Here is a 20,582-nt window from a genome sequence, read left to right as displayed (position 1 = left end):
TGGATCCTATCAAAAGGACATATCTTTATTTAATTCTAACTGCATACACTTACATTTGTGCAACAGCAGCATTTTTGTTTTCAACATGCAAGTAAGATATGACTTCCTACAAGTCAGATGTAGTTGCATGAGTTAAAATATAATGGGACTGATACAAACATCTGATGTGTAAACCACATGAAAGGATTGTCATCAGCGTCTGCATCCAACAACATAAAATCTGATGGTGCCTTTTTTTTCTCATTGAAATACATTCAATGGATGTAGATGCATGAACAAAACACGCAATCCAACTTTATCTGATCTGACTTTATATACAGCTTATGGAGATAAGATTTTGTAGGTTCCTACAAAATCTTGTGCTGTTGCTTGGTGTTGCATTGTAAGATCTTTTAAAATTTGACCGACAAAATCTCACATGGAATTTAGCCCTGAAATTCCCTTTAAACCTTCATAGGGAATCAAGATGTTTTAGTTATTAACAAGCCCAGCTAAACTGATTTAATTAATAGGGCACTATTGTGAAGTACTAATTAGCTGGTTCTTACTTGAAGAGTGAGAAATGGCTAACGTTCAGGTTAAATTCTTTTCACAATTAGTGAGCACTGGTCCATTGCTTTGTTTAATTATTGTCTTTAACTGTGGATGTCTGTTAAAGAATTCTGCGTTAACTTCTACTATCAGTAAAAAGCATTTCATTTTATCAGTTAGAGGAATCATATTAATAACACCAGAATAAGTTTTTAGGAGTAATCAGAACCCACCCCCCCCCCAAAAAAAAAATCCCAAATAACTGAAACACATAAAATGCACATATATACATAATACATACAAATGTAATACATATAAAATACTGTACGCCAAATATTAAAATACTGTACTGTGTGGAAATTATTGTGAAGTTCAGAGAGATAAGCTTTACCAATACTTCTTAGAAATATTATTTTGTTAGAAAAGTGAATTGCTGGTTATAGGGTTTTTTTTTTCTCAAGCCCGAGCATAATAAGAGAACTGAAGGCTGTCAAGGGGAACTAGTTTACCAGCAGATGGATGGCCAGAGGTTGAACAATATGTTTCATTTTTTTTCTCTAGTGGTGTCACGTCATTGCCCAAGACCCATTCTTTTAACTTCAGGCCCAGACATTGGCCAACCCTTCAGGTTGCAGTCCAAAAGACTCCAGCAGCTAGATATTATTCACCACCATTAGTACAATGCTTATGATGCTATACTCAGAAGAGTAAACTTAAAATTGTTGTGGTGACACCAGCACACAAATATATCCTGGGGGATAAAGAACATTTATTATTTGACCTTGATCACGCTAGTAAAGGTGGTGGAAGTGTTTTATTAGTTATTCTGAACATTTATGGGATAAACACTTATTATTATGGATATATATACTGTATTTATATATATATATATATATATATATATAGGAAAAGCAAAATGTAGAATGTCGGCACTCACGAAACAAAGAAATATAGATGCCTGGGTGCAGTCCTGAATTATTGTATTGATGTATATTCTTCGGCGAGGAATCACAGGACGCACTCACAGGACTTATATTCAAGAATAAAGTTTTTATTAGCCTTTCTCAAAGCTGTATATATATATATATAATACAAAATATAAACATATTAGTTTATAAACTACTTCTAGTGGTAAAATGTGAAGCCAAAAGGGCAAATATCTGAACCTTTTTTGTAATCACAATTTTGTGCATTCTCTTACCTTACTTACCAAATTAAATATCACATTAAACATACCATCAGATTTGAAAATACCTTTCAAGTATGAATGGAATGTAAAATCAATGGATATCAATGGATATTTCTGGTAGAAAGTTCACTCACAGACTTCACAGAGTCTGCAGTAGAATACAATGCCTTCTTGCTACAGTAACCTTTCAAATTCAGAATGTTCTTTGCTGATTTTTCTTCCTCTCATCCAGCTATTCGGTAAGTACTTTTAATCTGCAGCTTCTGCCTTCTAGAATTCTTCCTTTGGATACGATACTAGATGATACACACTTGTACTGCCAGTACTAACTAACTACTAAGACTTAATCCTCATCCAAATCAAAAGACCAAAATAAAGAAGAAATCCACCTCAAGCCACTTTAAATTTCTGCTTGAGTTGCTTTTCAATTACATTTGGTGGAGCAGAACCAAATTCTTGCAGCTTTGTATTGATTGTGTTACAATCCATTAAGGCAAAAAGAAGATATCTATCATATTGTGTAACAACTTAACTGCTTGCAATAAACGAGTGGTCCTAGATCTCACCTTATGTTACACCTGCAGGAACACATTACTTCTTGGTTGAACAAAATAAAATCTAATTTGGTTCAAAGCACCTCATTCGATTTATGATCAAACAAATCACAAAGAAAGCTAACACAAATGCCATTCAATTGAAACTGCAAAGAAGCCATTTTGGTCAAAGTGGGACTATTAAATGAATAAGAATTTAATGTTGCATTGGATATAGAATATGTGTTTAATGTAAACCTATTATTTGTAGTAATTTGCCATCTAATTTCAGATAAATGGCTATTTCAGCTTATAAAAATGATCTGAACTAAGATTATGTCATTTTAGTACTTTGTTGCCCAAACATGCTTTCATCCTATAAAACTTTCTGTGTTTCTATAAGCCTCACTTTTTTAGTTCTGAAATTACGGGTCTGCTCTGCTTAAATAAGGCAGTTCTTTGTTGTTCTTACCACACTTGAGTGGGGTGAACAAGAGTTTTAGTACATGCATGTCCCTTGTAGACAAGAGGGGGGGTCATTTACTTATCAAGAAATTACTGTGTTCTTTACCCAGTGTGTATAGTTTTTTTCCCATGAATCCAGAGTAATTGCAGTCACAAGGGGGAGTTGCATCTTTCACAATTGTGGCTGATGCACTAAAACTTAAGCAAATGTGCTTATGCTTTGAGGCAAATTTGACAGTGATAGATGCACCCAATCCTTTAGGCACAGCTACGCTGAGCCTGTTGACACAAACAGCTGTGAACCCTGGCAGTGGCAGTAGCTTCAGGCTTCCCACAGTGGCCGCCTTCAATAGGCTCAACTGTACTTAGTTTGAATAGGAGGTAGGCAGTGGCACTGAGCACAACTGTATAGTGTTGTGGAGTTTTCAATGGACCCTGCATTAAGAGAAAATGTTTGATTGCATATACTTAGAGAAGTGTACATGGACAGATACTTGTAAACTGACCCTGGAAGAGTAGGTTTTTTTTTATAGGTTCCCTAATTTACAATTTGGAAAAATACCCATGATCCTTGCCCAGTAGCCTTACTGTCTGAGTGAAAACCTTAAAGGAACAGTAACACCAAACAATGAAAGTGTATAAAAGTAATTACAATATAATGTACTGTTGCCCTGCACTGGTACAACTGGTGTGTTTGCCTCAGAAAGACTACTATAGTTTATATAAATAAGCTGCTGTGTAGCCATGGGGGCAGCCATTCAAAGGAGAAAAGGCACAGGCACATAGCAGATAACAGATAAACCCCCATTATATGGGGCTTATCTACTAGTTTTCTGCTATGTAACCTGTGCCTTTTCTCCTTTTTTCCAGCTTGAATGGCTGCCCCCATGGCAACACAGCAGCTTATTTATATAGTAGCTTTTCTGTAGCAAAAACACCAGTTTTTTGCAGAGCAACAGCACATTATATTTTAATTACTTTAAAACACTTTAATTTTTTGATGTTACTGTTCCTTTAAGAAAGCCATAGCATGGTAGGGTTGTTATTCCATGTGCAGGATTCATGACTCCCTTATAATAAACAGAGATTCACTATATCTTACAAGGTCAGTTTCAGAACATATGGCAAAACTAATTAAACATGGTCTTTAAAGGCACAGTAAAGTTGTACATCAAATAGAGAGAGAGAGAGAGAGAGAGAGAGAGAGAGAGAGAATGCATGCAAGTAGGCACTCACGTTTATCCAAGTCAGAGTATGCCTGGGTGCAGTATAGTAGAGAAGTAGTACAGTCCAAAATAGATGCCGCACTGACAGGACTTAGTGCAAAAAATGAAAATATTTATTGATGGAAACACGTCAAACACGTCAAACTCAGTTTGACGTGTTTCCATCAATATATAAAGTCCTGTGAGTGCGGCATCTATTTTGAACTATATATATATATATATATGATTGTACAAATAAGATTATGGAAAATCTTTATCAATGAACGTGGAATGGATCTTCTAGTTATACACTGTAGCAATTCTTTGTATGTATATCATTTTAAAGGGTGGTTCACCGTTACTTTAATTTTTAATATGTTATAGAATGGATAATTTTAAGCAACTTTTCAATTAGTCTGAATTTTTTTATCTTTTATAGTTTTTGAATTAGTTGCCTTCTTCATCTGCCTCTTTCAAATGGGGGTCACTGACCCCAGCAGCCAAAAACTATTGCTGAGGCTGCAATTTTATTGTTAATTTTTGTTGCTCTATTCAGCCCCTCTACTATTCATATATCAGTCACTCTCTCAAATCAATCCCTGGTTACTATGGTAAATTGGACCCTAGCAACCAGACAACTGCTGAAATTCCAAACTGAAGAGCTGTGTAAAATAATTTGAAAACTGCCAATTGAAAATTGTTTCAGAATAGCACTGTCTGCATCATACTAAAAGTTTATTTAAAGGTGAACAAACCCTTTAAGATGTTTCAACATTTACATGTTTCAGCAAGCAAGTTGTAAATACATTTCTTAACTTACACATACTTAAGGGAGACATTAGGTGAAAAAATTTATTAGCATAAAAAGGGCTTTATTATGACCAATTAAAACATGACAAATTGCAACTGACCAGTATTTGTATGATTATGTAAATCCAGGAGATAAAACAATAGCTGAACGCAGTCTATTCTGGTCTGCTGGTTCTCCCTGAAGAAGATGTGCTTTTAGAGTTGAACAGGGGAAGGCGGAGGGAGAATTCTTACAAACCAATTAACAGTGTCATGGAGTAAACCCAAGCATGCACTGAAGATCTATACAGTTATTATCAGTGAAAAAGAGCTGTGGAACTACGTTTCAGTTCCAAGTGCAGGTACTGATTGAAACCTTGAGATGGTCTGTATTATGCAAAAGAAGCAATTTATACATTCATTCAGCCGCTAAAAACTCTTCAGACCTTGAACAGTATATAAACAGGTAAAATGATCCTTTGAGCAGAAAGGCATAAAAATAACTCAAGTGCTTAGAATTATATCACCTAACCTTGTCTCTTCTCCAACATATCTCATACCCATAGAACAACAATCAAATATGTCTACATACATAAAGGCAGACAAAATGTACAAAATGCTCTTTGGGCCACTTGCCTTTTTGCTAAGATTTATCTTAAGATGTATTTGTCCTTAATTTATATTTTAAAGAACTACACTTTACTATTATCTCGGACATTTGGACATTACTTATCACTTCTTATTGGATTAACACACTAATTTGATATATATTTAGTATATACACATACATTATACATACAGAAAACTAACTGTAGCCCTTGAGATCACTGTAGCCCTTATTATTATGTTGTATCCAATAAGTCATTCAAGCTCCTCTTAAAAGCATTAATACTGAAAGTGCTCCTTTACTTACTGCCCTCGCCTCTGCCTATTCTGGTCACATATACATGTTTTCATGTAGTTGAATTAATGTCTAGTTAAACTGCATGATTTCTGTGTATGTGTGGTCTCTTAATAAAGTGTATTTAGCTGTATGAACTTTCACGTGATTGATTTGACTAGCACAAATGGCCTGACTGTACACATGTATTGGGTAACTGGCCTCCCCAGAAAAGCATATTTTCCAATTCTGGTAACAATGGCTGTAATATTTTTAGACAGGATAACAGGCACCAGTTCTTCATTCTGGCCTATGTGTGGCCAATTAAGCCAATTTAATATAACTCTGCCTTGTTATCAACTTGTCTGCTGTCTGTCTTTTCCTCTTCAATTATGGACTCCAATTCTTTGACCTTTGGAAGCTGGCTCTATATTGTTACTACCACAGAAAAACCAGCTGCTTCCTTGCTCTCCTTAGGGCATAGAGAGTCTTTTCAGTAAAGAAACCAGGGCATTCGTTTTCTTGGGATGGTGTGATGGCAGCAACATTTTGCATTGTGTTTCTCTTTATGTATTGTGCATTGTAGTACTTGTTGAAAGACTGCTTTTTTAGAATATACAAGTGTGTATCTACTGTTTTTTTTTGTGTGGGGCAGGTCTGTAGTGCAATTACCTGGTCAAGAGTCAAAATTAACTATTTGTGCACCAGGGAAAACGTTGTAGCCCATATCATGTACCAAAATACTACACATCTCTATTTATTGCAAACAGAACATTACATATAAATAGGCTGTCAAATATAATAGCAAGCAAAAATACTTCATGGCATTCAAGCACTTTAAAAGTCAGTAATGGCCAGGGACTTTATTTTGTGGGTAGCACAGCAGCACAATGGTTAGCGCTGCTGCCTTCCATAATTGGGGCCTTAGGTTTGATTGCAGCCAGGGCACTATCTGTCCTGTTTGAATGCTCTCCAAAAAACATGCAGTAAGGTTAACCATAATGTGTGTGAATGTAATAGGGATCTTAGACAGTGTCAGTGACTGATGTGAATGATGTTATCCCTAAGAGCATTGCAGAACATATTGGTGACGTATAAATAAGTAATAATAATAATTTTCTTTTTCTTCGGCAGTAAAATACAGGTTAGTAGAATGTTTAGAAGCATGTGGCCAAACATTAAACATTGCATTACCATATGCACAATTCTCCCTCTGAAATAAATAGGAAAAAGTATATGCCATGTTAAACCAGATGTTTCACAAAATGTGGGGAGCTTCTATGAATTAAAACTCATTTGTCAAAAATGATCAAAATCATTTATCATTGAATAGTTATCCCTGATATCCTTCTTAAGTCATAGCAATAAAGGGCTAACAAAATTACCTGAAACAGATTTTGCAAAAAAAAACACCTGCTGAAATGTTGTCTCTTTATCTCTTTTCCTTTTGGTGTTGTTATTTAAAGGGATGTAACTCAAGATAACAAGATGGGTCACTAAGACTATCATAGATTCATATTTTCTACAGAGTGACCAGCTTCATTACTCTCCTTACAGCCTAATTAATGTATATAACATGGTCTCCAACATACTATTCCCTTTCCCCTATCACTCTTTAATTGCTTTATTATTTTCTAGCAGATGTTGTTAATATGTATATGCAGAAAATTGTATTAGGCGGCATGCAAGAGCTCTTTATATATCTATAAATAATAGTTTATTTGGTATGGGTCGGTTTAATTGCTGCCAAACGGTGACAAAGAAAAACACCTGTACCATGAAACAAAGCATTTATGGCTAATCACCCTACTGCAGCAGGATGGTATCACCCCTAAGATGTGGATAATTGCTGCTCTTGAGACATTGTTATATGGCAATGCAACTTTAAAAATGTATGCAAGGCATTGTGGGTAATATCCTCATATAAATCGGATGGTTTAACTAAGGATCTTTCACTTCACAGAATGACAGAGCCTTGGGCCACGAAAACCTTTTATGCCTTTGAAAGTAAAAAAAGAAATATTGATCCCTTAAACAAGATTAAACAGTGCACGCAGGTGCTCCTTTAGAACCAAACGTGTTAACATCTTTGAGATATGGGCTCACTCCGCCGTGAAATTTTACTGTGTTCTTTTGGATATAATCCCAATTGCTAACAGAATAAGTAATTGCTTGCTAACTGAACACAGAAAGCTAATAGTTTTGATGTTTTGGGGAGGTCAGATGTAAAAACATTTATGCATTGTTTAATACACTTGCACTCTAAAGGGCAAACCTATTAACCCCTTTAACACTTCACTTTGTTTAAATTGCAAAAAAGATGCTGCCAACCTGACTTCAATGTGACATAGCGTTTACATAGACTGACATATCCTGACAGGCCATATGAGTTTCTGTTCCTTTATCAAACTGTGAGCTATGCAGTTCATGGAAAAAGAAAACCAAACAAGTGTAGAAAAATACAAAGAGAGGATAAATATAACACTAAAAAATAAGTAACAAGCATAGTAATAAGTAAGTACAAAAGTCGAGAGATCAAGTGCCATGTGCTAAAAGACTCAGCAGGACAGAGGCCCCCTTCCTCATAGAGATTAAAATCTAAGTAGGTAAATAACATAGACTCAAATCAAAGGGCAAAGTGTACTTAGGCTAATGTCAGCTGTGGCGTATTCTCGACAAGCTGAAAAACGCTTGCTGAGAATGTGCCCCGTTACTGTTAAATCCTCCTTCTTGTACCTGTACCGGGAAGCATTGAATATGCTTGGGTGCAGGCAAATGTAGCCAATATCCCAAAAAAATGCAAAGTTTTTTTGGTGGATATAGGCTTTGTGTGCCTGCACCCAAGCAGGCACAGGTAGAAAAATTTTACAGTAGCGGGCGTATTCTTGACAAGTGTTTTTTGGCTTGCTGAGAATACACTTCGTGTGACCTTGTGTAGCCTAAGGGAAAAGTGCCAGGACTGGAGCCAGGGGTGTATTTAGGTATGGTGCTGCCATAGTCACTGGACCTAAATACGTCCCCTCTGTCATGCATGTGACGTCACTTTCACAGAACCTGTGACCCCCATACACCCCTCAACACCCAGCTGCGTTGCTGGATTTCCTATGGAAATCCGCAGCAGAGGCTAGAGAACCCTCAATACTTGCCACCCTAGGCACAGGCCCTCAGGTGCTTTATTATAAATACGCCTCTGACTGGAGCAGAAAAGATATGTGCTAGTGCTCCAAAGAGAGAGAGAGAGAGATTTAGAGAATGTTCTCTACAGAGAAATTCAGGGATATAATTTCAGGAGTAAGAAGCCGCAATGTAGAAAGGGTTAAGATGCGAGATAGCAGTTGGTGTGGATGGTGTAAAAAGAGGGTGGCTTTCAGAGAAGTGGAGGAAACAACCAGGACCATACAGGGAGACTTGTGGGAATGGTTAGTATTGCCGTAATCTTAATGGGATAAGATAAGGTTATGGATTAGCATTAGCTTTTACGTGTGAAAGAAAGCAGCGTATCTTGCCAATATTATGTGGGAAAAAACAGCAAGTTTTGGAAGTGGAATTAATATGGTTAGAAAAGGAATGGGACTAGATCAAGATACCCCCCAGGCACATACCGAGCAGCATTACTGCTCATGGCATCAATAGTAATTGTATTGTTATAATGATATGGGAAAAAAAATTGGTAATGTGAGCCAGTAGAAAAATTGTTTATTAGTGTATGCTTAATGCTCTATTGTCTAAATGAAACATTCTCCTTAATCAAAGTTGCTTAAAGCTTGAACTTAAATGCACATATAGAAAGAAAGGCTACAAAACAACTATTTTGGCCAGATTGTCATTAAAAGACATGTAAAACTCCACAAAAAAACTCAATTAGTGAACAACCTATTTCAAATATTTAAATACTTAATACTTATTTTTAATACTCTCTGGGGCTGATTTACTTACCCACGAACGGGTCGAATGGAGTCCGATTGCGTTTTTTTCGTAATGATCGGCACTTTGCGATTTTTTCGTATGTTTTGCGATTTTTTCGGATTCTTTACGAATTTTTCAGATCCAATACGATTTTTGCGTAAAAACGCGAGTTTTCCTATCCATTACGAAAGTTGCGTAAAAAGTTGCGCATTTTGCGTAGCGTTAAAACTTACGCGAAAAGTTGCGCATTTTTCGTAGCGTTAAGTTTTAACGCTACGCAAAATGCGCAACTTTTTACGCAACTTTCGTAATGGATACGAAAAACTCGCGTTTTTACGCAAAAATCGTATTGGATCCGAAAAATTCGTACAGAATCCGAAAAAATCGCAAAACATACGAAAAAGTCGCAAAATATTCGTTTTCAAGTCGGAAATTTTCCAATTCGGGTCGGATTCGTGGGTTAGTAAATCAGCCCCTCTGAGTGTTAAAAGATTAATAGTAAGGCTGAAGCATTCCCTTAATTACTTAGGATTCCTTCTCTTCCTTTAAATCACTCGGCTCCCTCCCTGACTTTAGCTGTTGGCTACTGAGCATTCTCAGTCCTTTTCAACTCAGATTACTAAACACGCCCTCTAGTCTAGCACCCAATGAAGAGGTGGCATTGCTGGTTTCCATAGAAACTCTGCTCTAGCTGTGCATTCTGCTGGAGAAACATGTTTATGTGTCAGAGGGAAAATCGCTGCAAAGTCAAAGCTGCTATTTGTTTTAGAAAAATGTGATGGTGCTGGTGAATGGTGGGGATATATGCAGTAGAAATTATGCAGTTTGAGTGGGGGAAATGTGCCTAACCTTTATACATAGGAGGAAAATGTAAGGTTTACATGTCCATTAAGGGCATAATGATGGTCTAATTTAGACCATTGAATGGCTTGGTACGACAAAATCCCATCTTACAACTGGGGCCAAAAGATTTTTTTAGGAATATAGTCCTATCACAAAAGTGTGCCTACTACAAATGATTTTATTCTCTGGTTCCAACTCTTGTTTATAAAAATGCAGTACTCCTCCAGATCTGCTAATGTGTTGAATTCTGCTGTGTTACTTCTGGACTTAGAAACAGAAATGCAAAGAATATAAATGAAACAGAAACTTAAATAGCAATTGTGTTTCTGAATCACAATATAACAACTCAACATTTTAAACGTATATTGGAAAGTTGCCCAGAATTATAACTTCTTTCATGATGCAAAACAATTTATTGGGTAAAGGATCCCCTTTAAAAAAATAAAAAAAAAATAAATAAATCCAAAAAGTCTCTATGATTGCTTTTCTTCTGTGTCTTTCTTACTTCCAAAGTATAACTTGCAACCATTTTAAAACTTTATTTTGATGTTTAGAGAGTTAACAGTCACTTTTTATGCAAACTGTTCTTTTTCAATTATATTTCTGTTTGGTCACCATTTCAATCCTAACTGAGCAGTATGCTGTTGGTAAAAGCCATTGTTTAGAAATCATCAACAGTCATTTGATAGCATCAGGTACATAATGTTCACGCAACAGCTTCATAATTCTCTTGTTCTTGGTCTGAACTACCATAGGACAGTTAACCTTTCCAGTGTTGTGATAAAGGTAAAGTTATGAGCATTATGAACAATAACCATCAATTCCATAGGAGTGCACAGTGTCTGTATCATGTTATAGTGTTCCTAACACATTCTTGCTTCCTGTGTGATCCCCACATACACATACATGCACAACTTAGTAAAGGGGAAACATTCCAGCTCAGAAATTGTGAAAGTGAAATAGGCCCACTTGGTAATATAACATTTAATGTATTAATAAGTGGTGCTCTTACCATTTGTGTCAATAAACTGTTAGATTGTTGTACAGTGAAAGGCTAAGTGATATATTCTATGCTTGACTAGTTTTAGTGAGGATATTTTCTACTATATATTTCATTACATAACTACTGCATATCTGCACAGACACATTTCACCAGCACACCAGGCTTATAAAAAAGCACTCTGTACCAAATTTGTGTAGAACCATCAAACATTTGAATTTGATTAAACGGAAAAACTAATCTTAAATATCTCCCAACTGAACTGTGCACATTGCAATTCACAGTCCGCATGGTGTGTTTCCATGCAATCATCTGTCAGAATATTTATTCCAACTGGGAGACGCGGGAGAATATTGAACAGAATAAAAATGGATGTATTAAATTTTTTACTCAGGTGCCCAGTTTTGATATTTGTAGGGAATTTAAGCTGCAGGCGATATAACCACCTGAACAGTGATTCATGAATAAAAAACACAACTAATATGGAAAGCCTAGGAAAAAAATTGCCTTTCCTATGCATAAAGTAGGCGAATATAAAATATGCATTCCAGCTGCCTGTGCTGGCTTGTCATTATTTTTACTGATCTTATGTAACCTTGATAAACATTGCTGGTGAGCGCTAAGCACTGCAGCCATGCAAATAATGGTAACCTTGCCCTTGTAAATACAAATGAACTTTCTAGTAGAGAAAAAACATTAATAATGTAGAGGGTGAATCTCGGGACACAGGCAATCATCCAGGACAGTGTTCTGTGCTATTGGACATGGTAATATTTTTTATGCCTCTCCGTATATTTTCACATTTTTTAAAAAAGGGAAAGAAAAAAAAAACACAGAAAAGTGTTGCTAACATAATTTTCTTTCCTTTGTGTATTGACAAGCAAAGCTCTGTTATTACTGAAAAAATGCTCAGATTCTCTGTGGAGGCCACAATCCCTACAAATGTAAGTATTCAATTATTTTACCCCAACAGCAAGCTATTCTGTCTGTATCATGTGCAGCACATTGTCACTCATTGGCGATTCCCTGTAATTTGGGTTCTTCAGACCATTTTGTGGCCTTTAAAATATGGTTTTGGGCAGGATTTGTTCTCCGATTAGCTAGATTTGAATTATGCATGCTGTGCACTACCATTGTCAACTTGGCCACAATTAATACTGCAATGAAGAACAGAAACTAAGGATCATATGAAGTTGGTACAGGAAAGTAGTAATGTAGAATAAGTGAGTACAATGCTTTGTTCCACAAAAACTCAAAACTGGATTAATATCCAATACTATATTAACAGCAATACTTCTGGTGTTGTGGTTCTGTTGGAATGTAACCTTTGCAGTATACAATATGCTGATCACCCATTCAAAGACAGAATCAGTTAACGTATCTTAAATATTAAGAGAAACATATGGACTCTTAATTAAATTCCACTTCAGGCATGCAGCATCATGGATTGTTTGTATGTCAATAACTGCCTACAAACGTCAGCTGCTGCCCATTGTACTAGCCCTTTTACTTGTACAAGTATATGATTTCTCTGTTCCCCTTTACCTAAAGCAAAGCATTCGGGTCTAAACTGCTCTATATTAATCTAATATACTCTATATAGCAAGTATTGTAATATTTTTTTTTATATCAGAAATCTGAGCCCACACATGAGGGCATATATAAACCTCCATACTGCATGAGACATATTGATTTAAAAAATAAATCTTTATCCTAAGGTTCTGGAAACTGTTACAGTCCTTAAGGTATCCCTTAAATCAGACTCCTATCTCTGTCTCCAAAGTATTTCATCTTGGATAATTCAACACTGTGTAAAACTGAACCTTTTTTAATACTTAATACTTTTAATACAAATATTCCTTTTCATTTATATGATTCCTAATTCCTGTTGTACATGTGTCATGGAATCACATAGGAGTTTCTCATGCTGGGTAAGATCACTTAACTACCTTTTTACCTCCTTTAGATCACAAATCCCTACACTCCCACTCAAATTAGCTCGTTTAATATTAATGGACAAATGTTTCTTTACATCGTGTAAAGATTTACTTTTTCCATAGTTAAATTAGCCACTGTAAATAGCATCCAGACTGTCTCATAAAACCCTTCGCTAATGTTACAAACTTATGAACTTCTCGCACTACCATGGGTATAAAGTAGGTCAACTTACCTTGGAACAGCAGAATGTCTGTTTGAATACCTTCTGCTTGTTTAATAAGCAAATTATCTTAAAAACATAAAAATTATATAGAAAAAATATATAAAAAATGATATAACATATGCAGTACCACCTGATCCCGAATAGAGTTTATTGCCCACACACAAAATATGAAAACAATGGAACCACAACTTCTTCTGAGATTCTTTATTATTTTTGCTACTATTGTCTATCATGTTGTCCAATATCTATCAGAAGTCCAGTGTAATAGAACCATATCTAAGTATCTTACTAACACTGAAGAAGTCTCTTCATTTGTAGAGAAGAACATCTCTTATCTTTCAGTAACTGGGGGGCCGATTTACTAATACATGAACGGATCGAAAGCGTCCGAATGCGTTTTTTTCGTAATGATCGATATTTTGCGTTTTTTTTCGTTGCCATCGCGACTTTTTCATAAATTGTCACGACTTTTTCGTAGACGTTACAACTTGCGCAAATTGTTGCGACTTTTTCGTAGCCGTCGCGAAAAAATCGGAAAGGTTTGCCCTCCGTTTACTAGCACTCAATACGAAAAAGTCGCAACAATTCGCGCAAGTTGTAACGGCTACAAAAAGTCGCAACAATTCTCGCAAGTCGTAACGGCTATGAAAAAGTCGCGACGGCGCCGAAAAAACCGCAAAAAATACAAAAAAGTCACAAAATGTTCGTTTCCAATTCGGATTTTTTCCCATTCGGGATTTGGATTCGTGGATTAGTAAATCAGCCCCTAAATCTTGCAGGCTAAAAACATAAATCTCTTCTTCTTTAGAAAGATAAATTATTTCTGACCCTCTGTAAATAAATGCATAACCTTTTGTAGACTATGGGGTAATTTCATCAAAGCTTGAAAAACTTTCCAGCTCACTGTTCACTTGTATTTGATTTTTAAGAGCATATTTATTAAGACTAGACAGTATTTCAATCTTTGATAAATATGCCTCAAAATTTTAAGTGAACTGTTTGCCATTGGTGAACTGTAGATTCATTCCTTGATCAATATGCCGCATAGTCCAAACACTGGCAGGCTGACAAGAAATGTGTGATTATTTTCTAAGGGAAAAATTTTAGTTACCTGCAGAAATCAAAAGCATTAATATGAGGCAGAGTTTTGGTATCAGGGGCTTGCAAGAAATGTTTGTTATGTTTATATTCAGATATTGCAGATCTCTGCCTGAAATTGATCTGGGAGTAACAATGAGAGGAAAACACTGACATTGGTAAAGTGAATGCAAAGCTGCGTTTGGTGGATTACTGCCAGAATGTGATTGCTGTGCCTTTTATGTCTATTCTGCTTGTTGACCCATCACAGTGGGTTGTCTAACCACAGTATTTATTGTACTGTGAGTTAAGTGATGTTGTTGTTCTATGACTTTCAGTTTTGGGCTCTAGCTGGGCCACGCTGTCTTTTTTTGTTTATTTGGTTCTATTTTTTAATAATGTAAACGTAGAAATATGCCTTTTTATTATGTCAGGTGGGATGTGGACTTGAAAGAGTAATGCAGGGGTATATTATATTACAGTCTTTCCAGCTGAATTTCTATGAAAGTAACGCCTAAGTAATGTATCTCAGTCCACATGCATTGTTTAGGTTTTTCCTGGTTGGCTTTTTATAGAATTTTCCCAGAATCATCTTGATCTCCATAACTTCCAGCTTGGTATTTGTCATTGCATTATCTTCTAATAAGCAAAGCATATAAACAAAAAAGAAGATGGGGAGCTACTGTGGGCATTTTTGGAGGCACATATCTTCCCTGTTAAAGGGCTGTGGTTGCCTTGAGCTGGTACAGACGCCCAAAACATAGTGTACAACATTTCTAGCCTTCTTCTTTGGTTAAGCTTTATTTCTTTAGCAAATAATTATAATTATTCCAAGTGTTTTCTTTTTCATGTTATAACAAAACAGTACCTTGTACTTGATCCTAACTAAGATGCATGAGTAAATATTGGTGGAAAAACAATCCTTTTGGGTTTATTTAGCAGACTTATAGGAATAAGGTATATAGATCCAATTTACAGAAAGATCCCTTATCTGGAAAATCCCAGATCCCAAGCATTCTGGATAATAGATATACCTGTATACATTTAAATTCTACTCTCTTGAATGCTTTGTAAAGTAATTTTCACGGCCAGTTGTCTATTCCTGTTCAATATCAAAAACATAATATACAAGTGGCATCTTATCCCCTCAGGGGAAGTTCACTTGATTCATGCCAGTTAGTTCAATAGGTAGCATTTCTACAGTCTCATATCTACTCCCCATCTATTGAACAACACGCAGAATATGTTGGCCCCCTTATAAATACTTATTCGTTTTTTTAAATAAAATGCCTTTTTATAACAGTTTAAATCCAGTTTAGCAGATATATAGGAAACTATTGGTCCTTCATTATGTACTAGTAAAGTGTCCAGCACTGGATGACAAGTAAATAATTTCTCCTTGCATTTTCATGAAACCCAGTCTCATCCTGTACTGCTCATTGCAATTGTATGACCTAGAAACTAGTCAACAATTAGTTTTTTATGTGTCTACTTGTGGTGTAACTACTCTGCCCTGCCCCCCTGCAAAAAAAATCTTCAAAGGGGCCCGAGGCAAAGTGGAAAACCCTACCTGGCGCCTTTCTCCAGACTGTACACATCCCGCAACTCACTTGCGTATAAATCTGTCCTCCCCTGAGGGCTGCGGGGAGCAGGGATATATATGCATCAATAGAGGAAGCAGACCCCCTTGGTCCAGGCCCCTCACGCCCCCACGCCCTACTCCCCAGCAACCTAGGAATTTGCTTCCTCTGTTGTTACGCCACTGCTGGCTACTGCAGTTAGAATAAGGCCCTGATTTATCAAGGATCAAATTGGGAATCCTGCAGAACTCTCAGCCAATCCTAGCCTGATATAGCCAAAACGATCTTCTTATGAGACACAGGAATGCTTATTTCAATTTAATCAGTGGGCATTTACTAAATTGAGATTTTGTTATTTTACTTCATTCCATTATAACCTCACAGTATAAGGTATAGTAGTTCTCTTTCTCTTCTGCTCTTGTACTGTGCTTTCTTTACTGTTTTCATGTCTCTTGTGTTTTCATCGCATCTTTTTGACATATATTTCATAATGTAGCGATGTTGATCATTATTATTTTGGGGTATACTGACATTTATAGGCATCCTGACATAACTTTCTAAGCCTGAATATGCAACTTGTTTACTGCGATGTCATCACTGGGAGTTTAGGCTTTAAAATTGCACTGGTGGTATATTAACCTTTTAAGGGATTGTATGTGGTTTGTTCATCTTGAGGAAGGTTACCTTGAGTGACCAAAATATGTTGTGTTCTCAGTACACCATTACAAGTGTAACTGATTTCATTTTGCCCTGTGGGTCTGTACTCATGGGAGAAGACATTAAACCTGGATTCTGATTAAATTGGTCAAGATCAATTAACATATAAAATAGTTTTACCACACATCAAAAGCAGATGAAAATACAGATGGGTACGTACCCTAAGGAGTTCTGCCAATGCAAGAAGCAGTTTATAATGGAACTTAGTATCATAGCATCATTTACTTAATAGGCAAATCTATTAATAAAAGGCTAGTACTATTTATAACAATTTCAGAATTGAGAGACTAAATAGTATGCTTGCAGGCTGGGGCATGGCTACTATTTGGGGCACGGTTTTTTACACATACAACTTGGGTCCTGTGTCATTTTGGGTAGATTGGGGCCCAGGTGAAAATGGTTATGTAGCTATGTTTGGGGCCAGGTGCGGTGGCCTAATTTTATTAGATAATGTGGGCCCCAAGATTTCTGATAGCAACCATGGTTTGGGACATTTATTAATACTATGTTTTTCACTGGGTATAAGGGAGTTAAATGCATGAAATGCTGACATGTTTGGCTGTTTCCCTAGAAGCAGCAACTTTTCTTTATTGATTAATCATGGAGAGAAGTTGTCTTAACAGCTTTCAGTGCAGCAAGGTGTTGGCAGTAATGTTTCTTCATGAATAGAGTCAGGGCAACATGTCTTGCTGCTGCCTGAGCTCCCAAAATACACAAGGCTACACCAGCAAGAGGCTATATTTCTGTGGGTAAATATATATACATTTACACATATACAGTGGTGTGAAAAACTATTTGCCCCCTTCCTGATTTCTTATTCTTTTGCATGTTTGTCACACAAAATGTTTCTGATCATCAAACACATTTAACTATTAGTCAAAGATAACACAAGTAAACACAAAATGCAGTTTTTAAATGAGGGTTTTTATTATTTAGGGAGAAAAAAAATCCAAACCTACATGGCCCTGTGTAAAAAAGTAATTGCCCCCTGAACCTAATAACTGGTTGGGCCACCCTTAGCAGCAATAACTGCAATCAAGCGTTTGCGATAACTTGCAACGAGTCCTTTACAGCGCTCTGGAGAAATTTTGGCCCACTCATCTTTGCAGAATTGTTGTAATTCAGCTTTATTCGAGGGTTTTCTAGCATGAACCGCCTTTTTAAGGTCATGCCACAACATCTCAATAGGATTTAGGTCAGGACTTTGACTAGGCCACTCCAAAGTCTTCATTTTGTTTTTCTTCAGCCATTCAGAGGTGGATTTGCTGGTGTGTTTTGGGTCATTGTCCTGCTGCAGCACCCAAGATCGCTTCAGCTTGAGTTGACAAACAGATGGCCGGACATTCTCCTTCAGGATTTTTTGGTAGACAGTAGAATTCATGGTTCCATCTATCACAGCAAGCCTTCCAGGTCCTGAAGCAGCAAAACAACCCCAGACCATCACACTACCACCACCATATTTTACTGTTGGTATGATGTTCTTTTTCTGAAATGCTGTGTTACTTTTACGCCAGATGTAACGGGACACGCACCTTCCAAAAAGTTCAACTTTTGTCTCATCGATCCACAAGGTATTTTCCCAAAAGTTTTGTCAATCATTGAGATGTTTTTTAGCAAAATTGAGACGAGCCATAATGTTCTTTTTGCTTAAAAGTGGTTTGAGCCTTGGAAATCTGCCATGCAGGCCGTTTTTGCCCAGTCTCTTTCTTATGGTGGAGTCGTGAACACTGACCTTAACTGAGGCAAGTGAGGCCTGCAGTTCTTTAGATGTTGTCCTGGGGTCTTTTGTGGCCTCTCGGATGAGTTGTCTCTGCGCTATTGGGGTAATTTTGGTCAGCCGGCCACTCCTGGGAAGGTTCACCACTGTTCCATGTTTTTGCCATTTGTGGATAATGGCTCTCACTGTGGTTTGCTGGAGTCCCAAAGCTTTAGAAATGGCTTTATAACCTTTACCAGACTGATAGATCTCAATTACTTTTGTTCTCATTTGTTCCTGAATTTCTTTGGATCTTGGCATGATGTCTAGCTTTTGAGGTGCTTTTGGTCTACTTCTCTGTGTCAGGTAGCTCCTATTTAAGTGATTTCTTGATTGAAACAGGTGTGGCAGTAATCAGGCCTGGGGGTGACTACAGAAATTGATATTGAAATTGAAAATTGAAATTGATAAACCACAGTTAAGTTATTTTTTAACAAGGGGGGCAATTACTTTTTCACATAGGGCCATGTAGATTTGGAGTTTTTTTTCTCCCTTAATAACGTGAACCTTCATTTAAAAACTGCATTTTGTGTTCAATTATGTTATCTTTGACTAATAGTTAACGGTTTTTGATGAGCAGAAACATTTAAGTGTGACAAACATGCAAAAGAATAAGAAATCAGGAAGGGGGCAAATAGTTTTTCACACCACTGTAAATATAAAAGTAAATGTGCCTGCACTAGTCTCCAAAAGTTCTATTGAGGTGCACGACCAATAAAATGCACGTTTTACCAAACACGCACTGATAAAATCGTACAAAACCTAGTTTCTTACGATTTTCGGACCATGTGTGGGCTCAAAATTATCCTCCTGATAATTTGCGTACCATGGCGATCGGCCGTTTTAGGCAATCAGATAGGTTGGAAAATTTCAGTCAGATAAAGATAAAATCTGCACATATATTGTGTATCTGACGACATCCTTGGAGGACCAACAATGCAAGTCACTTTCGTACAATTGGTGTCTGCCAACTATTTCATGTTCAGAACATCCTCCAATTTGTTATTTTTAGGGCTTTATCCTACAATATCAGTATTAAAGTTAGTTTTAGATTGTTGCATTTAAGTGTATGATCGATATCCCTACGTTCGTCAAAGAAGACTAAAATCTAAACGCTTAAGCCCATAGGCATAGAGAAAAGGAATTGCTATCTAACCCTCCTAGCCATGCCTACAAACTGAGTAGCAAATTAAAGATTCTAAACACGATAATTTCTGATGTGCGTTAATTCCGCGAAAATTTGCATCGTGGTCATACAAAAATATTGTGGTACAATCCGAAATTTTCATATCCAACGATCGTAATTGGTGCGAAAAACTTTCTGACTTTGATCCTTCTGTGCATGTTTTTGGAAGCTTCCCATAAGACTCAATGGCACTCTGCAGCTCCAACCTAGCCCAAGGAAAGTCACGATATCGAAGCTTGAATGAATCCAAAACGTTCGTACTCGTTGTGACAAATACGATTTTGTTGCACAACTTGGCACGCAAATCATCGCAAAGGACGAAAAAGTCGCACAAATTCATGAAAATATCACAGAAAATACTTAAAAAATGTATTCGGACCTGTCGTACTTTAATGAATGTGCCCCTAAGAGTGGCTATGTCTCTCTATGGGGCAGCACACCAACAGGCCATTTGCAAGATGGAAAAGCCTTGAAAAGGCAATTTGAAACATGGCAGTGTGACATGTATAGTTTAGCAATCCTGTTTCAGCACTTTAGCAGGGAAGATCTGTGCCTACAAAGATGCCCCCCAGTAGCTCCCCGTCTTTTCTGCTGATTCACTGCACATGTTCTGCTGTCAGTTATTTAAGTTAGAAGCCGACTCACTATATTCTGTATATATACATCCATATAGATGCCATGATACAAGGCTGAATCCTCCCTTCCCATACAAGATGGGGAGCGCCCAGAAGTAACTATTGGGGGTGCAGGGGATTGCACCCTGG

General features: G+C 36.9%; 1 protein-coding gene across 1 annotated transcript in view; it reads left to right on the top strand.

The window, feature by feature from the left end:
- The window catches only part of agbl4 (ATP/GTP binding protein-like 4), an 809,806-nt gene that overhangs the window by 517,222 nt on the left and 272,002 nt on the right, over positions 1–20,582 (top strand). The gene's annotated exons all lie outside the window — the stretch shown is intronic.

This window comes from Xenopus tropicalis, chromosome 4, assembly GCF_000004195.4.
Source record: "Xenopus tropicalis strain Nigerian chromosome 4, UCB_Xtro_10.0, whole genome shotgun sequence".
NCBI classification, from domain to species: domain Eukaryota; kingdom Metazoa; phylum Chordata; class Amphibia; order Anura; family Pipidae; genus Xenopus; species Xenopus tropicalis.
The sequence above is the reverse complement of the archived record's forward strand: the minus strand, read 5'-3'. Positions and strand labels throughout refer to the sequence as shown.